General features: G+C 35.5%; 1 pseudogene; it reads left to right on the forward strand.

Annotated features, from left to right (window-relative positions):
- Positions 1–125: 125 nt before the first annotated feature.
- The window catches only part of LOC121317738, a 213010-nt pseudogene continuing 185990 nt past the window's right edge, over positions 126–27145 (forward strand).

The following is a 27145-nucleotide window of genomic DNA, read 5'->3' on the forward strand; positions in this document are numbered from 1 at the left end:
AAGTATAATGTATACAAAGGTTCCACCGAGGGAACGCAATAATTTAATTTCCATTCTATTCAAAAGAGTAATGTGCTCTTTTGCCTTCTGTAGATTTGTGCATCTGAGATCTTTTCAGTGTAACTATGGTTGTGGATGGCAAGGTAGTAAATGAAGAGGAGAACATTCTCTATGATTTACTTATAAAAACCCAATGGCCACAGGAGACCGATACCCAGGTCAGTTCTAAAAACACAAGTGGAGGCCTAACTTAAGCATTAGTTAAGCGTAAGAAACTGGTAACGTGAAACCTGAGTAAAGCAGTGAGGGCACAGAACCATGCAGCACAAGATGTACACTGACAGCAGCACTGTGATAGCAACCAAATCATGCAATGCAATCAATAAATAAATGCATAAACAAAACCTCGATGGAATTATATCATGCATCTGAAAGTTAAGTTGCTGCTTCAAACACTTGAAAATGTAGTGTTCTTTCATCTCATAACTTACCATAGTAAAAACACACCAACATGGAACATCGTAAAGCACTGAGAGGTATTGTAATGAGTTTCAATAAACTTGGTAAGCCATAGTAAATGCATAAAACATGTTGTTACTGCAATGCTGTAGTAACATTTTTTTTAAATAATATTTACACTGTGTACACAGATGGCTACCAAGTCATTACTTACATATTTTTAGTACTGTCTGTATACATTATAAATCGTCACTCAAGAAGCAGTTGATTCAGTAAGAAGAACTACCACAAGTGTTAGATATTTACCAGCAAGAGTAACGTATCTAACATTTAACTACAGTACTGCAAATAATGTAAGCATGATGTTTTTATAAGGAATTCTTAGGCAGGAGGTGAGATATTACCTAGCCACCCATTACCTACCAATGGGTGCTCATTGGTAAAGCCAGGCTGTTTTTTTTTTTTTTTTTTTTTTTAGAAATACTGCAATATTATGTTTTTATGTTATTACTGAGCTTAATGTCAAAGGCATCAATAATTACCATATTGCTAGGTACTGTGTAATTTAATCAAAGCCATCTGTTGTACTAGTTACTCGAATGTTATTTGTGCAAGTATGTGTGATTGTTTTTATTTTTTATTTTTTTTTGTAACTGCAGCTGAGAAGACCAAGAGTCAATATCTGTCATCACAAAGGCTGTCACAGGTAAGACTGTTTTCTTATAATTACTGAAATTAATATTGTGGATGCCTTTTCATATTACCTTAAAGGTTTTAATACTTCAAATGGTTTCAGCTCAGTTACGTTGAATATTTATTTTTATATAATGGCCTTAAAATATAGAAACATCTGTAATTCTGGGTAATTGGTTGGTGTGCCAATAGGTTCACCTTGCACATTATAGCTTTGACCAGAAGATATTTTAGTTTTATTTAATTAAAGAGCCAGTTCCACCCCCATATACATTATAACAAAATCTGTAAGGTGTATTTGACATTGCTGTGCTGTTTCCTTTCTTTCCGGATCGCTTTAAATAACTAAGCACTATTTTTGGAATTACTGTAAGCACTGCTTCGGCAACTCTGATCTATCCTGAAGCCTGGTGGATTGTTTGCAGCTGCCAGGTTGCTAGGACCACAGTCTCCACCTGGTGTTAGGTTTTAGACACTTCTGTATTTTTAGGCACCATTAAAGTGTTATTTTTAAATTTCCGGTAATTGTATATAGTAAAACAATTACAAGGCTCGAAGTTAATGTATATTTGGTAGCATTTTGCTACCCAAAACTTTTAATTTGCTACTAGCTTTTTTTATGCAGTAGCATTTTTCTGATACTTTACGCTGCAGTTTATATGATTGACCCTGAGTGAAATTGTACATAATTACAGGTATTAGTTTTTTAAAATATGTACATTGTATTTCATAAAGCAAGAAACCATTGCTAATAGAGGTGACAGGTTTGTTCCGCCCCATGTAGATACGCGAGAGGCCCACAATGCAAATCATATTGGACAGTGGAGTACAAACACTGTTACAAATCACAAAGTGGATACAATTTCAATATATGAAGTTTATTTTATATACCAAAGGTAAAATGAAACTGTAAAAAAAATTGGATTTTTTTAAAGATAATAGGCAGTGACCCATCAGGATTTTAAATTTATTCAGTGTCTATAATCTGTCATGGAAAATGTCAGTGCCGGGTTTGTTATGTTAACCCTGGTTTCACCCATGCTAAAAATGAACACATAATAGGTAGATAATTATTACTTTATCAAAATTCTGATTACGAAAAAATGCAGTGAAAAGGCAGGGTGGGAGCATACATATTTATGAACAAACCAGTCAGTGTAACACATTGCATGAAAATTTTAAATGTAGCAGTACCCTGCAGGAATTCGCTTTCATTTTCAAAACAGTTTGGTTGTGTTTATAACTTTATAATTTACAAGGTCATACAATACAGGATTCAACAACAATGTGGCACAGTTTGTTTGTTTTTTTTTTTAAATCACTTCATAGGTGTGTATGATTTGTTACTTACTGAAACCTCAGCCAACAGCTGATGACAGATAAGAGGATAATTTCGTACCAACTTAATTTGCACCGATGAAACATAACCTTGTTAGCCGTACTGATGGCATATCAATGACAGATGAGGTTGCATTCTCATAGAACTTAAGGATAAAACATAATACATTTCGACAAGGAATTGCATCAGTTCCATTATTTAGTTGAGCACAAGGTGGTTTCAATAAATACTTTCTGACTTAAATATAGGCCTTCTGTGTGATAGTTTGAGTTATTCAGTCTATTTAAAACAGTAGGTAGATGTTTATTTTTTTAATTATTTTTATAAATAATTTTTAATTGAATAAACCACTAATGAATAAGACCATTGTGCTACCTACTTTCCAGGCAGGTAGCAAATCCTTACTACTGCCTTAAAAAGGTAACTTCTAGCCTTGAAATACCAAGACCTCTCTGGTTCTGAGGTATGGTCGAAACCATAGTGTTCTGTTGCTGTCTTGTTCCTTGTTCTTAACAGAAGCCTGGCCATACTGTCAGTATATTTTGTAGGCTATTTACTTGTTTTTTTTGTTTTATTTTTGTTACTGTAATAATAGACATTTGAATTATTAAAATATCAACCAACTCTGAAAAACATTTCTAAAAGTATTTCTGTATAGACTGTAGGAGAAAAAAATAAAACAACAGCATTTCACTTTTTAATTTTTTTTTTAAATACATGTATATCGTTATTATTAGGGATACAACATTTCAATAACTGTTGCTTTGACTGGTGTATGTGTAGACTAGGCATTATCTTTTATAGCTTATTTTGCCTATATTTAAACTTTTATTATCGACTATGATCGTGACTTCGGATCTGAGTTTGTAAATGATTATAACAAACTTGATTCTAGGAACTCACAAGTCACCTTGATTCCTGCAGGCTTTTGAAAATAAGTCTGTGCTATTTGAAACCAAAAATGCACAAAGCGTTTGCTCAGGTAACCCAACAGGAGGCGGGTCTCTCAGAAATGGGAAAGGGAGAACAGAGCAAAACACAGCATGGATACTTTTTCAGGTAACATAAATTTGTTTCAATTTGTTTCCATTTAAGTTTATACTTCAGTGTGTTTGGTGAAAGATTTTTCAACACCGTATTGTCAGAAGCATTCTTATGCTATCAGAAATGACCCATAACTATAATATAGTAGCAATAATATAATAAAAGTATTTGACAAATGTTTAGACTAGTCTTTAATGTTTCAGTAATTTGGTTTGAGTTTTTACTTTGTGTGTGTGTGTGTGTGTGTGGGGGGGGGGTAGTGGTGGTATGCAATGATATTTATAAGCTATCCTATTTAAACATATTTACAAGGTTTTTGGACTTGTTTCTTTTGCAGCAGAATATGTATCTCATTGTGCAGTTCATTCATGATCGTCTTAAGATTCCTATAATAAGAATTACCATGCTCGGCCACCAGATGGCATGCATTCTATGCCAAATTTCCATCAAAGGAACTGCAGTAGTGCTTGTATTTGGCAACAGAGGTAGAAAATCTAATTCGATTTTAGATTAGGAAATCTATTAGGGTTTGATAAACTCAATCTTTATATGCCATATAATGTATGTTTTGTGTTTTGACAGAAGATTTAAATTTCACTATTTTCATTGTTATTACATTTTTTTTTTTTTTTTGTGATATAAATACCATCAAGTTCCTCCATACCTCCTCGACTTGTCTAACTAGTCGGTAAAAAAAAAAAAAAAAAAAAAGCAGTCGATCCTTGCAAGGTAATGGAACTTTAATTTTAGTATCATGTCATTAATTTGTGCAAGGCATCAAGAAAGACAGACAGAAAATGAAAATACATCCATTATTTTAGGCCCCTTTTAGGCAAATAAATGCAATCTGTAGGTACACAATTTATTCTGCAAAATGTGGTAATTACAACCTGAACTAGGTCTACTGCATGTAGTCTGCAACATTTCAGATTTGTCTGTCACACAGTTTCTTACTATGTGTAGCATCCCTAGATAATGTGGCTAACCCATCAATCTGAATGGTCTGCATTTGATATTACAGTTTTATAGCGCTCTTTGTGCACATTAGGTGTCAGAGTGATTGGTGCTCTGTTCAAAAGCCCACTTCAAACTGCCTGAAGCAGTACTTCTCTAAGGTTAGATGTGGACCACCTTGGCATTTGGGGAATATTTCACAGACCATGACAAGTATGGATCTAAAAGTATATGTTTTACATTACAGATCTAACAAGTATTTTGAATATTGAGCAGATAGATAAATGTGATTTAAGATGTTGTTCCACAGAGTATATTTGTTGATATGCTGTTATATTGTTTGTACTGCCAGATACAATTGTTAGATGCAGTAACTAAATTATTCAGATAGTACACACTTTATATTTACTCAGCGACCAAAAGAGGCCAATTGACCTCAGGTTGGTCAAAGATGCTACAATAAAAGAGCTGTTGTAGAAATATGATTTAAACACTCTTTTAAAGTACGTTTATAATATACTTTGTAGCCAGTAGCCTCAGATTGCATTTCAAGTTGTTTTGTTTTGTTATGATATTTGCAATTGTTAAAACTGTTATTGAGTTTTTATGGATTTCTTATTTCCCTGTAAAACCTGGGAAAGTGCTTTGAATGGTTTAATCCTAATTTCTTTCACCCTTTCCCCACTGTGTTTAGTTAATACTGTACCACAAATGTATTATGTGTTTTCAGGTGGGTATTATATTTGTGGGAGATATTACATTTGTGGTTTGTACAATACACATAGTGTCCCCTCAGTAAATTTGCTCTAAAAATCTAAAACAATCATATTCTCTTTTATTCTTGTATCTAATCTAACTAGCCCAATGCAGACTAAACATAAGATTGTGCAAAGTTATGATGATTAATTACATGACTTCAGTTAAAACTAAAGGATCACTACTGGTAGCCATGGAAATCACTTACCGGAATGAGAAAGTGCAGTATAGACCTAAGTTAGAAGTTCAGGTAAATTGATTAATAAAAAAAAAAAATATATATATAAAATGGGCTTTTCAAAACAGTTTAAAGAAAAGTCCCAGATAATATCAAAAAGCTAACAAACAAACAAACAAACACATAAAATAAAAATAAAAACAAAATAATAAAGAGCAACACACTTTTGATATTATATCTGCCTTCCTGTGTCCTAAAAAACAATATGTTTCATTTATAGTAAAGGGAAGCTACTGGCTGTTGTACAGGACCAGTGTGTTGAGATCAGGTAATTGAAATTCTTAAGTTGAACAAAGATGTTTTTTGAAAGAAGTTCCTCGTTTTTAGTGTGTGTTATCAGTGAGGCTTTAATATCCTATCAAATCATTTCAATATGACCTGCATTGCTTATTCTATACTAGGCATAACAGCCTTGTCATTATCTGAACTGTGGGATAGTATCTTACTGAGTGAATTTTCCACACTGTAAATTCTAAAAGTTATAATTTGTACCATTTAGAATTACCTTTTCAGGTTTCTGTTTTCAATCCTGTTGTGTAATAAAACCAAGGAAAGAAATACAGCATTATGGAAACACTCAGCAAGAAACAATCATCATAACGCCAGGGTGACCATTACTAGCACCTGCATTACCCTTGTCTGTTTGTCATTAACTGGAAACTTTGTGATTTAGGTGTGACTTCTCAGTTGCAACACATTTCCCTGAGTGTCTATAGCAAGTTGTTATCCAAGAAGTGATAATATATTTATCTTTCAACAGTCTTATTAGTTAGATTTGTAACCATGCCTTTGTTTCCTTATAGAACAATTTTTTGGTTTTATAGTAGAATCAAAAGGGCATTTTTGTAAACTAATTTGAAAAAGAAAGATGTTGATTTCCTCAAGTATTAACTTTCTATATCTGTTTATTCATATTGATTGCAAAAATGTAAATTAACAATACACACACCTTAACTTTTTGGCAATTAAGTTTTATTTGGCATACAATTAAGTATACATTATATTGCAAAACCAGAAAATATGTTTTTTTTTTTTTTTTTTTTTTTTTTTTTTAATGTTTGTACCAGGGATGGCAAGAAAACTCCCATGCATAGCAGTTTGATCCATTCCTGGTTTTACTATGAGTTTAATAGAATATACCTCGGCTTGTTACCTAATCACTGTGGCTGATCAAGCTTGCAGTGTAATCTGGAACAGGTGACACTGGTATGGAGCAGGTATATTATTTCCATCTCACTATACCTTATTTTGGTTTACTTAAGCTATTTGTTTTCCAAAACATTTTGCAGAATACATTTTATTTACATATGACTTTTTTTTTATGTCACATGCTGTGTCATTCTGTGATTTTAATCAACGTAAAGCTGCCACAAGCCTATTGTATATTAATGTTGTATATTGTCCATTCAATATTTGTCCATGTTAAATCCTTTGTCCATTCAATATTTGTCCATGTTAAATCCTTCTGCATTCCTATACAGTCATTTGAAAATCAACACCCATATTTCTAGCTGCATGAGAGAGGAATGTATGTTTTTGTTTGTTTGTTTGTTTGTTTTTTATTAATTAAATCTCATATAGGTTTCTCATTTTACAGAAAAGCAAGAGATGATTTTGTTTCAATCATTGGAAAGTGTTCAAGTAAAATCTAGCTGCTATTATTATTTCACAATGTGTATTTTCCCCCAGCTTCACTAAATAAACCAAGCCTTATAATGGAGGTGAAAAGCACAGAGTCGGCTCCTCTGTGCAGATAACCAAACATCATTATGAGAGCAGTAAAAGTCACAAGAGGTAGTGAAGTGGAAATATGTAGGATCCTGGATGATTTCTTTTTCTTTTTTTTTTTTTTACAACATTTACAGTCCACGACAGCAACATCGACAACATTTTGTTTTTGACCTGATGAATCTTCTAAGTGGAACAAGTGGTATTGAATACTACATGTGACCAAAACAATTCACATGTGCAAGAACAGCCAAGTTAATTTAGAGGATCAGCCAAGTAAAGATGTGTTCTATCAAAGGGGATAATGTTCCCTCTCTCCTTTTTTGTATTGCAAACAGGAACAACTAGCAATGAATAAAAAACATAGGATCCCAAGCTAGATACTACATATTTACAGTGCCGAGAAAAAGTTTGTGAACCCCTCAGGATTTTCACATATTTCACATATTTCAAACCTAAAATGTTATCAGATCTTAATCTAAGACCTAATAATAGATAAAGATAACCTAATTAAACAAATGACACAAAAACATGATACTTTAACATTCATTTATCCACAAATGGTTCAACATTCAATATCCATATGTGAACCTTTAGATTCAGTAACTGGTGGTACCCCCTTGAGCAGCAATGACTTCAACTAAGCATTTCCTGTAACTGTTGGTCAGTCTTTCACATCGGTTTTGAGGAATTTTGGCCCATTTCTCCTTACAGAACTGTTTCAACTGAGTGACATTTGAGGGCTTCCTTGCATGGACAGCTCGCTTCAGGTCCTGCCACAACATTTCAATGGGGTTTAGGTCCGGACTTTGACTAGGCCATTCTAAAATGTGGAATTTCTTCATCTGCAGCCATTTTTTTGTAGATGTGCTTGTATGTTTAGGATCATTGTCTTGCTGTATGACCCGCTTTTGGTTCAGTTTCAGCTCACGGAAGGATGGCCTGACATTCTCCTCTAGAATCTTTTGATACAATGCAAAATTCATGATTGTGTCAATGATGGCAAGCCGTCCTGGTCCTGAGGCAGCAAAGCAGCCCCAAACCATCACACTCCCACCATCGTGCTTGATGGTTGGGATGAGGTTCTTCTTTAACTTGTCTGTCTAGAGAACATTGTTCCAGAAGTCTTGTGGATCATCTGTGTGCTCTTTAATGAACTTCAGATGGGCAGCAGTGTTCTTTTTAAAGAGCAATGGTTTCCTCCTAACTATCCTTCCATGAACACCATTCTTGTTCAGTCTTTTTCTGATAGTTGAGTCATGAACACTCACATTAGCCAAGGCGACAGTGGCGTGTAGCTCCTTGGCTGTTACTCTGGGGTTCTTTGTGACTTCAGTGATGATTTTCCGGTTTGTTCCCGCTCTATCTATTTGTAGACTATGTGTCTGACAGTGGATTGGTGGAGCCCCAAATCCTTAAAAATGTTTTTTTTTTAACCCTTTCAAGACTGATGAGAATTAATAACTGTTTTTCTGAGGTCCTCAGAGATTTCTTTTGATCGTGGCATGACCTCTTTCCACCCATCTTTATGGTGAAGACCAAACTCACAAAGTTTCAGATCTTTATATAGGGTGGGGCTTCCCAAACTCATCCCTGAAGTTCTACCTAATTATTTAAACACCTGATTCTAATTATCCCCTTAATTGAGCTTATAAAACTAGGGGTGCACCTACTTTTTTCACATCCCCTGAATCTTAATTACTCATTGTTTTTGTATAATTCATACATCATTTTGTTTCAAAAGACATGGAATTGGTTAATATAAAACCTACTGGATATTTAAGAAAAGACTGGTTTTGATTCAAGAAGGCTATCATGGTAAAACTGTAGAATTTCCATAATTATCATTGGGGTTCACAAATTATTTCTCAGCACTGTATATGGCAGATCCTTTGTTTGAACTCTGCTATTTTCTATTGTTACTATATAGGTAGATTTTCTTTTTTTAAAACAGTCATGCTGGCTACCCAGATTCAACTTAAATGTTATTCTAACTTGGCTGATTTATTTATTTGTCTGCCACTCTATAATACTCTTCCACTTGGTTAAAACCTTCAAGCTGAAGCTAGCTAGATGTAGCAGAATGTGTAACATCACTACAATCCCCAATCTCCAGTCATTACCACGGAAATTGTTCTAGGTTATTTCCTTTCTGTCAGCATGCTGTTAGAGAGGGAGTGATATGAACAAGTTGTGGTTACTTAGCAACCATTTGGTATATCTTTACCTGACAATTTCAGATTCTGGTTGAGAAAGCCTAGGCCTATGTACAGTTTATTACAGCTGGCAGGTTTTTTTCTTTTTAAATAATGCTCAAGCGCAATGAGAAACGTTGGTCCTTACAACGGTCTGAGGTTCATCATCTTTCATGGACGTTAAACAGCATAAAGGGTTAAAGAAGATAAAGCAGAAATGGATGTCTTACTATCATTAAAGTTGATTAAGCTTCACTTGAGAGCACAGAGTTACAGTATACAAGATACTTATTTGTATTTCAACCTCTGTAAAGACAGTAGAATTTAATCTGATTTTGTTCTGGTTTTATTCATTTCCACTACCATGAGTTTTAAAAATGAATTTTCTTTGCATTCTTTACTTAAAAATGAACGTGACATTTAACGTATGTGTGGAAGGGGTGTGGGTAATTCACTGACCAGGAGACAGACAGGTGTAGTTGAAAACACCACACAGGTGCCCAGTTTTATTTCAGGGGCGCGTTGGGTTTCTTTAGCCCGCAGAGGGTGCTGTTGGTCCGTGGTCTGCTTACCAACTATGTTAAACAGAACCACAGGAATACCAAGCAAGGGTAAACAGTTCAGGCGCACTCGCAGATGCTTCAAAACAATACTACAAAAATCGAAGGCACAAAGAAACAGGAAAAATAAAACAGTAACAAAACTACAAAGAAAAGGTGCTGCACTCTGCAGCAATATCGTGGTCGCCGCTGCCCGTGCGACCCGGAAGCCCGTCCTATGCTGCCGGCTACCTAGCCTGCTCAGCTATCCTTATTCAGGGATCTGCCCAAGAGTTCCCCTCCCTCACTGTCTCGCTCTGAACCTGTGTTCCATTCCGTTTGGTCGTGGACCAGCGTTTCCGTGCACTCTGCATGTTTAAAGGGGCAGATCTGAGCAAACAACAGAGCGTTAATTTATAGGGCTAACAATCTCCCAAGATGTGCCTCTCAGCCATTCAGAGAGGGGGAAAGTCCACACACCCACTTTCCCACCTCCCTGTGTCACTGCCATGACTCACAGGCGGTTGTTGGACGACTGCCGCCCTCTTCCTGCAGCCCATGAACACGCCAGCAGAGTCAGCACAGATCTCTCCCTGTTACAGTATGTTTTTGAAAGAGTATGGACTATATGCATATATATATATATATATATATATATATATATATATATATATATATATATATATATATATAATGTGAGGCTTGTGGTAGTAAACAGTGTAGTTTATTTCTAACTTGTTACTTCAATAATATCTACTACCAGCACCTTTATTTTCTGTGACAGCTCTAACTGTAACTTTTGTGCTTTGATACTTTCAGCATTAAATTAAATTAAACAGACCATAACATCTTGCTTGCAGATTGCTCATGCACCATGATAGCCACTCACTGCAAACAATGTTTGCACCAGGTCAGATATTATTCATTACCTGAGATGTCACATAACTGACTTTTTTTTGATGGAGGTTTTAAGGGCAACCAACCATTAAAACAAATGAACTGAATAAAGACCTTTTGACTTTGTGTCATTAGTAATCTTTATTCAAGAGACATCATTGTTGATTCTCATAGCAGCACACATTCAGAGAAACCCAAAGCCTGACACATTTGACTATTGCTATGTTCACTGGCTTTACTGAAGCACTCTTGCGTAAGGTGTGCTTGATTTTTAGACAACCAGAAAGAACCTCCTTTTCACTTATTGAAATTTAAAGAATTCATTGGAACAGGGAGCAGAATTAATGAAAAATAAAGATCTGTTTCATAAACCAGTCTGTTTACAAACTTGTCTTATATATGGGTATTTATATTTAAACATCAACAGTTTTCACAGATTATCAACAGCTGTTAATGTGTGTTATATTTCATTAGGTGAAATCCTTAGATGCAGAATTTATGTGTGATCTTTTATGCACTTGACTGTTTAATACATTGGAAGTTGATACCCAATATATACAGTTCTGATGACCACGGAAGGAACAGTTATGTTTATTCTCCTCACTGCTGTGCGTCCCCACACAGCACAGACATTCTGAGGGCATCCTCCAGTCTCACAAGCCTAAAGCCAGAGCAGAGGTGGGCGAGCTACCAATCCAGGAGAATAGAGATCAGCCCTGCTTTTTATCCACTCTGAATGCTCTCAGTGTCTGGCCAGTAGGGTTCATTAGTCTACAAAATGTGGAATTAATGTGGTCAACTATTGTGTAGCACAACCCTACATCACCATTATAATGCAGACCTGGCATTGCTTCTTATCAAGTGAAGGTTTTTTATTTTATTTTATTTTAAACTCCACATGGTAATGGATACTAATTGGTGCCAAAAGTGAAATTCAGATGTACATCAAATTTGCAAAAATAAGCATAACACTGACAATATAGTAGTAGACTGAGGGAATGGTATCTGTGTATCTCTAGTTGTGGGTTGCAGCTATTTCTGCTACTTCTATCTTTTCTCACAAAACGATGACCAGTTTTCCCAATTGATTTGCACTTTGTACTGTGAAGAATGATGTGCTCCACTCTCACTCACTATGTGTTTAAAAATCTGCTGTAAAGCATTAATATTAATTTAAATGTTGTTGTGGACTGGGATCTGTCAGATCCCATTAAAAAAACAGAGTTCCAATTTCTACCAGCATGTTCCATTATAAGGTACCACTGTCAGCAAACAGCAGTGAGAGTAAACTATTTTAAAAAAAATACATATACATATACAACTCTACTTAAAAAAAATAGGATTCATTCATGGCATTTCTCTAGCAGAGCTTGTGTGGAAGCTGATCATAACTTATTCATGCCTGTGGCCTCATGAGTTACTGACTTCCCGTTCTCATGAGAGAAATTAGGTTGTGCTCTGCTACCCATGCATGCAGTATATTTAGAGACAGCATTCAGAATTCACAGGGAATTATCCCCTCTTTACTCCCACTGAGTATGAATCTGTCTTATAAAAAGTGCCACGACATAGTATAATTTCAGTTTACTTAGCTTTGAGATATTATTTTGTCTCTCACAGGCTTCAGTATGGGCACCAATCAGTTACCAAGAAAACCACAGTTTCACTTCAACAGCCATTATTCTCATGGAATTATGACAGTGATTTACCACACCAGTCACAGGTAAATGGCTTCTCTGCCATAGAATTACCTTTTCCAATAAACCATACAAAGGTTTACACTATTGTCAGACACACTGATCTACTTTACTGAATCCTCTTGCATGCTGTAACAAGCTGTGACATCTTTGACAAGCACATAGGTAAATAATTTATAAAAATGAATAAATCAAAGTCAACGTAATATGTTACATTTATAATAAGTATTTAGTTTTAAAATGTAATGTGAACCACTCAATGCTAGTTATATTTTCTTCAGATGATGTCCAGTGTTACTAAAGAGTTTTGTTGGAGGAAAATATCTTTTAGGAAAAAAATTCAGCATCTTCTCTATAAAAAATAATTTTACAGATTTGCAATTGTAAAGTCCTATATTCTTCCAATTATTAAAATATATTACAAAATAGCTTTTTTCCTCATCACTGAACATGCATAAATATGTATTTCATGTATAGAGTGCTATTTCAGTTGCATGATTACAGTAGTCATCAGGAATTAATTTGATTGTGATTCTATTGGTCCTGTAATAGTTTATCACTGAATTTCTCATGACAAAAATATAAAATCATCCAGACCTTGCCCAGTGGTTACTAAAGCACTTTATTCATTATCCATGTGTGATTTCTGAAACATCATGATGGCAAGCAGAATGTAGCCGATTCTTGACAAACTGGGCTAACTCCTCAACTACTATAGACCAGTCTCCATAATTGCATGCTAATTTTTATATTTTTATAATGGTCTCTGTCTTTTTTTCTGTGAACATCTCTAACACATAAAATAATATTAATCATACATTATAGTCACTGGTACTGAAGTAATGCAAATCAAATAGAGAACTTTACGTTTGATGATTTATTAAAAAATGAACTACCTCACAGTTACTACTTTTCAAATGCACACTTATTTAAAGTAATAAACTCAAGGAGGCGATGGGACTCGTCTCAGGGTCACACAGTAAGTCAGCAACTGAGATTGAATTTGAAAAACAAAATGTCTTGTCATCTCGGTTTTTATCTGTAACTGCCAGGCTTGCACTGCCTGTGGGGGGCTCCAAGAGCCAGATGGTCCCATTTAGTAACTTGTCACTAAAGCCATTTTGAAGGGCCCAGGCAACATTTCGAAGTGGACCTGCTGATCAGATTATTAAATAACAGTGTTGAATGTTGTTTTTCTTCAGGTTGTAATAAAATAACAACGTTGTGTGCACAGGTTAATACTGGTCGGAGGCTGTGAATCCAGTGATAATGAAGTATCCAAGAAGACTAGCTGCGGACTCACAGCCTGGAGAGTGCTGTCAGGCTTCCCTTATTATAAACAAGTCACTAGCTATAAGGACGTTGTGGGCTCTATAAGTACCCTTGAATAATTCATGTTCTTCATATCTTGAATTTATGAAAAACACACAGTAGCAGGTCCTTCAGCACCTTGGTGTTGGGTGTGAATGCTGCTCTTCTCTATGTGCAGAACTAATCACAAGCCTTTACCCACACTCTGTATTATTAGATTCTGATAGTAGGTGTTGGAAAACATGGATCGAGAATTGATTAGCAGTTTTCTACGCATGTGGACTGGCAGAGCTATACTGGTGTTCTTTTCTGAAAGGAGACTAATATTGCAGATAGCGGACTGTTTGGTTCAAATTTCATGTACTGCTAACAACTGATAGAGACGTTGTATCTACAAGCTTCTTGCCCAACATTGACTGCAAGCTAACAAGATAACAATGCTGTGGACTAGAAGGGGTCAGGCTCTAAAGACTTCAGAGAGATCGAAAGAAATAATGCCACTGGGATCAAAGGGTCTCAAGAAGGTAACAAAAGGCAGATTTATGGACCTTTTGTCTCCAGGAGTGTGAAGAATGCACTGAGTTCAGAGGTTATCACACTAGACTACGTACACAGACACAGACACACACACACAATAAATTAAATTACCTTTGCAGTTGGTTAATGTCAGAGAAAGAGGATGTGGACCATCTACACAGAAGGGTATTTAGTGCCATGCAAACATTGTAATGAAGAGTATTCTGTTTGTCCTGTACCTGGGACCAGACTCCCTGCATATTTCAATAAACCTAACAACTGATTGATGAAAAGGACTCTAAGTAGATTTCAAGAAAATGCACAATCACCATCATTTTTTTTAAGTTACTTCAGTAGGTCACTGCTGCAAATTGACAAACTAACACAAATCAGATCTTCGCTGCAGTCTTGTAGTTTGAGGCCTGTATCTGTGGCTATTGTACGTGCAAATAAATCAAAGTACAATTGATTATATGACTGTATATGTGCACCAGTGGCAGCTGGTGGCCCAAAAAATGGGGAGGCAGAAAAAAGGCAAAGGGCTTGGGGGTCCTATTAAGTCCCAGCAGTAAGATAATCTTATTATTGTATTCTGACTGACAACACTTTTCAATATGAACTAGGATGCAACAAGTTAGGATTACAACAAGTTATATCTACAGTGATGTATTAGTAGCAAGGATAGTGCATCAGCTGAGGATCCAGTAATGTGGTGCACCAGTGCTTTAGTGTTGCACTTTTTAAACTTTGGTTTAATGGGACTAAACAGTCGAGGGATTTTCCACACTACCGAGCAGTGACGCAGCTTATTTTTTGTCTACCGTCTCAGATGTTTTTTTTTTTTTTTATTTTCCTACCATTATGAAGTTTGATATGTTTTTCTGATCAAAATCTCCTTCAACTTCACTCTTAATCGTGCATACTCAGTAAAGCAGTGCTTCAGCATTGGGGGATTTGTGTTGCTCCTCCAATTAAAACCAGTGATCAGACTACATCATCTATCATTGCTAGTACTGTACTGTGTGTGGTTATAGCAGGTCGGAGTTTGTAATGGAGGCTGGACCCCTCCAATTAAAACCCAGGTTCAGATCATGTGATCAGCTACTACTAGTACTGTGCTTAATAGCAGATAGGACTTTATAGTGGAGACTCGCCTCCTCTGAGGAGCCCGAACTGCTGTTACTATAAGAATGTTGAATCTAGGGTTTAGGTTAAAATTTAATCTTTTTCTTGCATTTCTGTTTTTGTTCTATTAAACATTATATTATAATGCTGCACAGTTCTCTCTCTCTCTCTCTCTCTCTCTCTCTCTCTCTCTCTCTCTCTCTCTATATATATATATATATATATATATATATATATATATATATATATATATATATACACACACATACATATATGTATATATGTATGATTATTTCTTTTTTCCCTTTGAAATTGAGGCGGCACTGCCTCCTTTGCCTCCGCTAAGGAGCCTTAAGTGATCTGCACAGTAATTTGACAATTTCCCTTGCTTTTACTATGCTTGCTTTACCTAAACACTAACCTTGCTTTACTACATTTGCTGCAACATGGTGTACTGCAGCAAAGTGATATAACATATAAGTGATTTCTTAAACAAAGCCCTTGTGATAATAGTTAAGAAATTCAAATGATCCACCAGTTGCCACCTTGTTTTATTTTCAGATACAAAGAAATGGACTGTTAAGAATGCACACCTTTAGACTTTTTGCCAGACAAGGACACAAACAGGTAATCCAGTGAGCTATTGTAATTAATTACATTTGTGTACAAAAAGATAGTACTGTAATTGCCAAATACATGTGAGACTATGGCTGTTCCCAAATGAGATAATTGGTGTCAATTAGGATCAGCTACAAAATCTAAAAGAGAACTTGGAGCCCGGTTAGGGAAGAGGGAGGGAGGGAGGAAGGAAGGACAGACAGACAGAAGGAAGGAGTAAACATTAGTGTTTGGAAAATTGTAAACTGTGTGTGAGAAGTTGTTTGACTGGTAAACAGCTTACCTGTCTGGTGTAGTTCAGAGTGGTTTGGTTGCGAAAATGGCTAAGCTGTGTAAAGAAGAGCAGAATACTAAAAAGTAACCGCCTGGGCTGTGTCAGTTTTTAATGATTGGTCAGCACAAGCAAAAAAAAAAAAAAAAAAAAAATATGGACTGGAAAACTGCACCTAAGACTGAAATAAAGACTGCACCTAAGACTGTTTTAAGAAGTTTCTTTGCTGAAGTGAGAACATCAGAGGGCACACAGGATTCAGTTAACAGCTACACAAGCTTGTGAGCGGGCCTGAATCATTTTTTAAATTCTCCCACAGTGGGAGAATCTATAAACATAATTTCAGATAAAACAACAAACAGTGTCTTCATTTCTGTCCTGAAAATTTACACGCAACAACAAAAAAACAAGTCACAACATCACCCTGCTGCCGCCGAACAGACTTAAACAAACTTAAGTCATTGGTACTCAGGACGCAGATATCTCCCAACCCATTTTATAAGCGCAGTAAGACACTCCAGGGTGTTAGTTATGCTACAATAACCACACTTCCAGAAGCTAAACGCCTTGTTCCTTACTACACCCCTCGGCGTGTGGTTATGGTAGCACACCCAACACCCTGTCATGTCGTATTGCTTACTTACACTTTGCAATTTTGATTACTGATTTTGGAATCTGTTTTAATTCTGGAAACTTTTTGTTTTGTTTTTAATCTTTTGCTAAATTGCATTGCCTTTTATGTTTTATGCAGTTCTGTGCATGGGTAACATTTTGAATTCATTTTGCTGTTGGGTCGTTACTGCTACAATAAGTACCAGATTTAAAAGTATGTACTGTATAACAGTCCACGTGTCCATCTGTTGTTTGGCAAGTCTGAATTAAAATGCTTCTGTTGAAAATATAGTACTGTACCAACAAAACCAACTACAGTACATCTAAATCGAGACCTGGTTCAGGTTGGGTAATTTAAATAAATAAATAAATAAATATAGTGTAGCGATCCGTACATCTGTGTTTCCTGTACTGTATTCCCTTTTGTTCCCATTGCATTTGTGTGCTGGTATTACCGCTGTATTGTGATCCTTCCCCCGCCCATATTGCCTGCATTTGCGGGTTAGCTCTGTGTCTGTGTTCCTGTCATTGGCCGTTGTATGTCTGTGCCCATTGGTTCTGGTATGCGGCTGGGGACCAAAGCGATATGTGTTTGCTCTGGCACCCGAATAGCATAAAAGGGCGGAGTTAAAATAAAATTATTAATAAAAGGGGAGCGCTGCGCGCTCAATGGTGTGTGTGAAGCAGGTACAGCAGTGGACTCTACAGGGCGCTGTACAATAGTGTCCTAAATAAAGAGCAGTTTCCAGTAAACCAGCGTGTTGTCTCTTCTCTCCTGTCTCTTGCAAGAATGCTACCATATTTATACACACACACACACAGAGGCTAACAGGCTAACTTCACTATAACAAACCCCCATGGTACCTGGAGAAATGTTCGCTATATCAGTGTGTTCACTAAAATATGGTTTGGCATTTTTCTGTATCAGAATGATGACAAAACAGCAAATTTTAATTTAACATCAATATATAGTACTTTTATGAATATTCCTTCACATTTATCAACATTTATACCGACACTTGTGTCACATGTGTGGGTAACCGCATTGAAACGCCAGCACAGGCGCGCAGCATTTATTAAACACAAAAAAGAAAGTAAACAAATGGGTCATGTGACACTACCAACACTGGTAAGGCACAGAGGACACATACAGAAGACAGACAGACAGCAAGTCTCAGTCGAGCGCCCATCTGTAAACAATCATTTAATCAAATATCACAACTTCAAAAAGCACACAAAACCTGTTTCCACATATAAATTACACCAATACTAATTTCCCCCTGTGTAGGACAATCTCCCTGCTACAAGTATGTTTAAAAGAAATCAGTAAAGAAATGAAAAAGGAAAGAATGTACACTTACATGCTGAATACAGTAATTACATGTCCTTTCTCTTGAAAAAACTATCCAGTTTAGTTTGCTCCTCATGTCCGTTGCCTGGTTGCAGTTTGTGTGAAGAGGACAGACAGGCAACGATTGCATTCGTCATGCATGATTCGTACTACAATAGGTCATCTTTGAATTAGCATTATCTTTGAATTAGTCAACAATTGTATTTGTTTTCAGTGAGAGAATAACACACTTAACACTGGAGAAAGTTCAGTGTCAGTCAGTAATGAGATCATTCTAATAGGGCTAATTTGCATTGAAAAAATTGGTTCTTGCTATTGGGATCGTTAAAAACTGGTGTTCATTATAAGAAGGGTTCATTATAATGAAGTTAGCCTGTGTGTATATGTGTATGTGTGCCTATATATATATATATATATATATATATATATATATATATATATATATATATATATATATATATATATATATATAAAAAAAAAACATGGTAGTAAAATTTAAATTCCTCAGTTCTTATCAGTTTTCTTTGCATTTTGACAGATGCCTATAGAAAATATCAAAGCATTGTACTTTCTTCACACCCCCACAGTTAATTACTGAAAGACCTTCACCTTTCTTAACATTTAAGTAAAGATACAAAATGACTGCAGTCAAATTTGTCACTCTGATATATTTTAAAATGCACACCACAAAACTGTTCAAAGTATTGAATTAAGTCTGCTGCTTTCTAGTTTTTACAGCAAGACTACATTGAATTGACTGCCTGAATGATTTTGATAATACCAGTGTGATTACGTTGTATATGAAACAAAGTGGTCTACAAGATGCAGAACTAGTTTTTATTGTATCCCTTGCCTTTTTAAGATGTTTGCAATTGTGATTCTAATGGTTCTCTCACTTTGGAGGCAGTTTTTACTACATGGTGCTGGTTCTTGCTAATATAAACACACTTTGGCTGAACTTCACATAAAAGCACCTAAACAGACTTGTTAAAAATGTATGAAACAAAACTATATTTGAGTACCATTATTGAAACTGCCATAAGAAGATGGGGGGGGCAGTAAAAGAAAATATTACATGAAGCTACTTACTGTTTAACTTGGGAGTTAAAAATGCTCTAGCTAGCTTGTTGTTTGTTTTTTGAGGCCCATCACATACAAAATCTATGACTGAGGCAAATGCTGTAGTGTTTGCGTGCAGACTTCTTTATTGGAGGTTTAAATTTAGAATTCTGTTGTGACAGCACTGATTCTTTCAGTGCTTGATAGATACATTATGTTGATGAAACTGGCTTTTGTATGAATTCACTTAAAATGTTCTCTATTTATGGCAACTGAATATATTCTTGGTCTTACATCATCTGCTCTTTGGTGAATGCTCTCAAATTTCAGTGTGTGCAATGTCTCAAATATAAGTAGGACAGGAATATACATGAAAAAGCTCTGATTTAGTTTTCAGTCTGGCTTCTTTTATATCTGCAAAAATTCAAAGTTCTAGTTGCTTTTTGTATGAACCCTGTGCAACCCATAGTCGATCAGGTTCCGTGTTAAACTGTTTGTTTTTGTTTGGTTTAATAAGGGGGAACTGATTTTTATCTTAGTGAGAGTATGTAAGCCTGAGGGAACAAGTTTATCTTTGAGCATTGCTTGGTTTGTCATGTTCAAAGGCTTCAGTAGGGGAATTATCATTTAGCAGAAAAACACAGACTTATTAAAAAAAAAAAAAATCCCTGAAGACTAATAAGAAAATATTTCTGTTTTAATTGTTTGCATAGCTCAGTGTATGGACACAGTTTCTTAACGGTAGATAATTTCAATAAATGAATAATGATCATACCCTGCAAACAAACAATTTATTTTGGTGACGTAGAATTGTGCAGACATATTTTGGGTAAAAATACCTGCATGCTGTTATTGTTATTATTTTGTTTTTATAATTAAGTACCTTAATGTAGTGCTGTGACAAATATCCGAATATTAAAACTAATATTGTTTTTTACATGTATTTGGATACAAATCTCAGATGTTCGTATTCATTAGAAATGACAAAAAAAAACCTTGAACTTATTTACTGCCTCATCAGAAGTCAAGCAACAGTTTAAAAAATGGCAAATGAAAAATAACTCTGTGTGAAATGTGAGATTTAAGATATTTAAAAAAAAAAAAAAAAAAAAACACATAGGCTCAACACAGCAGCTTGAGCCTCTGTTTAAAAGTTTAAGACAGCAAAAATTAAATTCCCACACAGTGATCTCTATGGAAGGACATCTGGGTCAAAAAAGCATTGTGCTGCTTTAGAGTGAGTCAGAATCTCACGGGACAGAAAAAAGGTAAAACCGTAATTCTGAAATGTCTTGCTTACACAGTGCCCGACTTGCTGGAAACGTTATGTAGTGATTTTTATATATCGTATATATTTTTTGTTGCAAATTTTTTATTTAGAATGTAATAAATGAGAACCAAAACTGTGAGTTTTTTTCCCCCTTCGTTTTACAATGTGTGTTACAAACACGAACAAACTTTGTTTTATTTGAAGTGTTTATAAATTTCAGTTTTTGTTTGCTTGTTCAGCTACATAAAGGCACAAGTAAACCTCATGTTATTACTTTATGAAAATGTGTCTATGGCCGCTGTTTACTGTGAAGAAACAGCAACGGCAAAGAATGAAAAGAAAAGTAAAAAACAAATAAATTGTGGTGTCAAAGTTATGTACTACGTTTAACTTGAACTGTTATTTGGCATCCTTTGTTTTGTAGTTAATTCACTGTGGTAAAGTAAGGCCTACACAACACATTTACTCCTGTGTTATTTTTTTTTTACTTTAATGTGTTACATAGTGTAACGTCTTGCTCTAAAATAAAGGCACGCATGCACGTACGCACGCACGCACGCACGCACGCACGCACATAGGGGCCGCACCCCCCCCCCGTCCCCCCCCGTCCCTCTGCTGCTATCTGTTCAGAGCAATATGATGGCTTTTATTACTTTTCAAAACCGAATGAATATCCAAACAAATATTGAAATTATTAGCAAATATCCGAACATGAAAATCTTGTGTTTGTCCTAGCACTACCTTAATGTATGTTTTGGTTTTGCCCTGCTTAAACTGCCTTTCAGCTTAATTCATCCTGTATTCTGTTTAGTGTGAGATAAAACTGGCTGAAAAAAGGCCCTGTTTGGAAAGCAACCAGTGTGAAGATGAGGATGAAGACAGTCTCTGATGACTCAGACTCTTTTGCCAAGGCCCGGTATTTTGGATTATGGGCTGTATCAGAGGCAATGGAGAAAGTCGACTGTTAGCAGTGCATCTATTCAGGATTATCTGGTATATAATGAGAAAGAATAATGAAGTATTTCATTTGGGAGGTGATTAGCAATGTAATATCATATTACAGCATTATACTACAACGAGTTGCTGGTACCAAGTTAGTACCAACTATTATGCTGGTAAAACAGCCAATTATTTATTTTAAGACATGATTAAAATTATACATAATTCTGGTATCTTCCAGAGATCAATTTGTAGATGCTCAAAATGTTAATGTCTGCACTGATTTTCTGCTTCCCAGCATGATAGGAAGTACCGTATTCCTTCGAATTTAAGACATGCTTTTTTAAAAAATTTTTGCTTCTCAAAAATAGCCTGTGTCTTAAATTCGAGTACAGTATGTGATGCGCATATTAAAATCACCCACAAAAGACATGACTACCCGAGTACACAAACAGCAATGTGACTGACTGCGGAGAAAAGACAAACCAAGCTTCCTGAGGAATACTATACTAATACTATACTAATAGAGAAACGTTTATAATTTAAGCATTTCTGACAAACAGTAACAGCTTTGACAAATCAAAAATGCTGATCAGACTCCAGTATTTTTCAACATGTTAATGCTGTTGTGGTTGCTGGGTTACATGTTGCCTGATGCCGTAGAGTGCTGTGTTGTGCTTGCTGTTGTCGGGCTGTGTGATGCAGTAAGTCGGTGGTTTGTGTACAACAGAGACGCCATCTTAAGTATTATACAGTGTACAGCACAATAAACAAGCTCTGTAATTAATCCACAACAACACTGTTTTGTGTCGGTTTTGAACAAATACAACAGTGAAGTTGAGGTTGTATCTTTGTAAATCCATATTTATTTGATGTTTGATGTTTGATTTTTTTCCCCAAATTGAGGGTGTTAAATTTGGGCTGTGTTCAATTCGAGGGTGTCTTAAATTTGAAGGAATATAGTATGTAATCCAAAAACAAAAGCTGGGAATGTTTTGCTTTCACACCAGTTGCAGAATTTATTTTAAATATATATGGCAAATAAGGACCAGAACAACTAAATGATTTATTGAGTTGTACATTCTTTAATTGTTATTGTGGTATTTGCTTCAGATTAGACAAATGATAATATATTGATACATATAACTCTCAATAATACTAAATTAATTCATTAAGTGTAATATTTAGTAATTTCCTGTTTGAGAGTAAAATAATAAAAAAACGTTCTTGGGCGCTACATGAATGTGTGGAACGAGTACCTCAAAATATGGACACAGGCAAGGAATTGCTTCAGTAAGAATTGAAAGGCACAGACGTGGAAGCTTTGATAGCAATTTGAATTAGAGAAGATGGTGGAAGGGTTGTCACCTGCACTGTATTTAAATGAAGGCATTCATTTGTGTGAAAGCAGTTTCCATAAACAGTTAGTAGAGCCTTTTTCTATAGCTTTGAACATTACATTCATAAAACAAATAACATAAATAAAAGCATTTCTCTTAGGATTTATAGCACAATTGTTATTGACATTTCAATTGTTTTTTTAGTAAATCATTATGGTCTGGCAGGGTGGTGTGATGTCACAGTGACTGATATTTTCAGTCTCAATGTCCCATGAAGAGTCTCAAATGAGACACTTCATGGTACAGTGCACAGAGAATTACCATTTGTTATTTGCTGAAATGCACCCTGCAGCATGGTCAGAACACATGATTTTTCATTCTCCTCAGTCTTGAGTAAAAATATGCTCTGTTAATGGATCAATGGCATTAAAACCAAGGACTGTATAGCGGATTTAAGAGAACATCCTATTTAATGTTCTGAGTTTTTTAAGTGGTTAGAGTCAATAAATTATGCCATCCATCTTTATATGTTGTGCACTGTAATTCCCTATGCGAATCTCATGTTAAAAGGAATCCATAGGGGACAGACAAACAAGCGTCACACTTTAGAGTTTTTTAGAAGAAAAGAGAAAAGCTTTGCAAATTATTGTGACAAAACTTGCTAACAGCCTTTTTTTAGCAGGCTACTTGTTTGTTTGTCCAACTGTCTTTCTGTAGGACACTTGATAGTTGCATAGGACACTTGATATATATGCATATATATATACAGTTAATAGCATGCACAACTTTCTAATTACTGACTGTATCAGTCTGGGTTATACAGAAGCTGTCTGTCTGTCTTCCCATCCAACAGTGTGTGACACGTGCATTTTAACATATATCAAGCAAACTGTTTGTCCAACTAGTGAAAACTCCTAAGGACATTCTTAAGTTTGTGAATTCTTAAGAGTGAATCTGCAGTATATAAAGGCTGTCTCTATGTCACGCTTACATGTATCTAGAGAATTGCAAGTAACCCTACTGATTAGCTGTCCAAAACGAGTTTTCAAAGTCTTCATTACCTTTAATGCACTAATGATGTTCTTTCATATAATAAATAAATAAATAAATAAATCCTGCAATGTTAAATTAATGTGCAATCTTTTTAGTAAGAACTAGGCAAGATAATTCATGTCAAATACTTTATTTTTGTATTTACAAGAATTTAACAACCCAAGCACTTCACTACTAAAGCGAAACAGCTGCTGACTTTACATGGTGGTAGAGGGTACTGGTCGTTGAGAGTGATTTTATTTTCTGTTAATAGGTTTTTTAAATGACTTTGGTTTCCCTCACAAGTTTAACTGTTCAGGTGGATTTATTAGGAAAACAACCCAAGCATATGCAGTTTATAGTTTCATCAATTTTCAGATGTACTAATAAATAAAATACTATGAAGCTGTGTAGATTATTATTATTATTATTATTATTATTATTATTATTATTATTATTATTATTATTATTATTATTTTATTATTTAGCAGATGCTTTTATCCAAAGCGACTTACAAAAAATTGAACAAAATATAAAAGTATATACATGATAGGCAATATAAATGCAAACACATATATACAATATATACAAAGTAAATATAAATAAAGGAAATGCAAAAAGATATATAAATAGGAATTTACAAATAAAGCTTGAATTTTGAGAAGACAGATAACCGGAAGCTGGTTCCACCACAGGGGGACAAGGGAAGAGAAGGGGCGAGCACAGGAGGAAGGAGAGTGAAGAGAAGGCATAACGAGTCTGCCAGTATGAGCGGGAGGGCGAGAGGGAATATAAGGAGACACGAGGGATTGGAGATAGGAAGGGGCAGTATGATAAATAGAGTGATAGGCAAGAGCAAAGGTCTAAAAACAGGAGATAGGTAACCAGTGTAAAGTGCGAAGCAGACAGGTAGCAGGATTGGGAGAATACCAGATGAGCAGCAGAATTTTGAATAAATTGAAGAGGACGAATTGCCAAAGCAGGGAGTCCAGTGAGGAGAGAGTTATGATAATCCAATCTAAAAAGAACAAGAGCTTGGACCAGGAGTTGAGTGGAATAAGTAGATAGGTAGGGGCAGATTCTGTAGATGTTGCTCAGAAAGAAACGACAAGTATGTGTTAGTGAAGAGATGTATTGAGAATAGGAGAAGGAAGGACTCAAAATAACGGTTTCTTGCAGAAATAGGGTGAGAAAGATTGATAGCATCAAGGGATGCCAGAGGGGGGAGAAGCAGAAGGAAAGTAAAGGAGGTCAGATTTAGAAAGGTTGAGATTGAGGTGTGAACGTGTCCAAGATGAGATTGCTGATTTGTAATTTGTAATGGCAAGGGAAAATACAATATCCTGAAATTGCTTTGTAATTGTACGTGATCTAAGGCACTGTTCATTCATTTGAACAGTGGTCAGCATTTTAATAAACCTTTACATTGTGGCTCATTACTCATATACTGACCTGAGCTCACAATAAATGTACAACTCTCATAAAACTGCTGAATGGAACACAATGTGCACTTGGTTAGCATCATGCCAATATCTTCCAAGTTGTGATTTTTAACAGACCAAACACTGGAAGCTTCCCCTTTTAATGTGAAATACTTAATACTACGCATGTGTTTCCTGTGGTTTTGCAAAACTGATAAAATAAGCATCCGTTATTTCCATTGCAGTAAACATCTTACAACAGGGGTTTATAATTGGAAGTACAAACTGTATTACTATAATATGAAACATGACTTCATAAACCTGCTGTGAAAAATATACATCTATATAAAATAAAATGAAAGAAATACACTTCATACTTCGTAAGTTCAAGAAGTAATTTTATGCTAAGCGCTTTAATTATGGCAGTTTGTTAAATGTATGATTTTTCAGAATATCCCCACATATTAAACCTGACACATGCTTAAAATAAAATGAATCCTTTTCAAAAACTGAATATGTGCTTCAAATGAAATCAATCACCTGTATGAAGTACAAGCTATATATCATTTATGTCTGTTTTCGAGTTCATCAAGCCTTGTATGTATTGTACAAGGCTACAAGCTTATTTCAATAGGTACCGCTTTCATTCTGCATATTTATTATTATATTGAATTCAAATGTGTTGGTACATTTTTGGGCTATAGAATATAATAATAATGAACAAGAAATGTGGGTAGGTAGGAAAAAGGCAGTTTATCACATAGTAATATAGGATCAAGCCCCTGTTTGTTGATGTGGTTGCCTCTGTGAAGCCTACCACTTGTTCTCTTGATCTTTTCCCCTCAGTTCTCTTGATCCTTTCCCCTCAGTTCTTTTGAAGTGTTATTGCTCCTGTTCTATTGCACATTATAAAACTATCCCTTACATCTGGAAGTGTTTCTCATTCTTTTAAAATAGCTATTATTACTCCCCTCTTAAAAATACCTAATCTTGATAACAATGTTCTCTTTAATTACCGTCCTGTATCAAACTTGTCTTTTCTGTTACAGTGGTTGTTCCAGTCGGGTTTCAGACTATTTCATAGCACTGAGACAGCTCTTGTTCGTGTCTTAAATTATCTTTTATTGGACTGTGATGCAAGCGCTTGTTCCTTATGGATTTTGTTGGGTTTGTCCACAGCTTTTGACACCGTTGACCATCAGATTCTGTTAAATTGACTGGAATCAAATGCATTTGTTATTGGTGTTGTTTTAAACTGGTTCTGGTCCTAGCTCACAAACTGTGGCCATTATGTTTCTGTTGGGGGTTATTCATCCCATATTGTTAAGTTGACTTCTGGAGTACCCCAGGGATCTATCTTGAGCCCTGTTCTTTTACTGATATGTATGCTACCACTAGGTGAATTGATGCAGAATAGGGATGTTGGTTTTTCATATGTATATCCAACTATACATCTCTGTTAACTCTCAATTATCTGGAGCTGTCTCAGTGCTTTCAGAGTGTCTGTCTGGTATCCAAAACTGGATGAGTCATAACTTTTTACAATTAAATGTTAATAAAATGGTGGCTATGTGTGTCAGATCTAAAAAATCTTTAAAATCCTGCTGTCACAATCTTGTGACTTTGGGCAGTTGTTGCCTTGATTTAAATCGCTCAATGAAGAATTTGGGAGTTACATTTGATCCAGAATTGCTCTTTAATGTGCATGTTTGACCTGTCTACAGAATTTCATTCTTTCATC

The sequence above is a fragment of the Polyodon spathula genome, chromosome 6, assembly GCF_017654505.1.
Source record: "Polyodon spathula isolate WHYD16114869_AA chromosome 6, ASM1765450v1, whole genome shotgun sequence".
In the NCBI taxonomy this organism is placed as follows: domain Eukaryota; kingdom Metazoa; phylum Chordata; class Actinopteri; order Acipenseriformes; family Polyodontidae; genus Polyodon; species Polyodon spathula.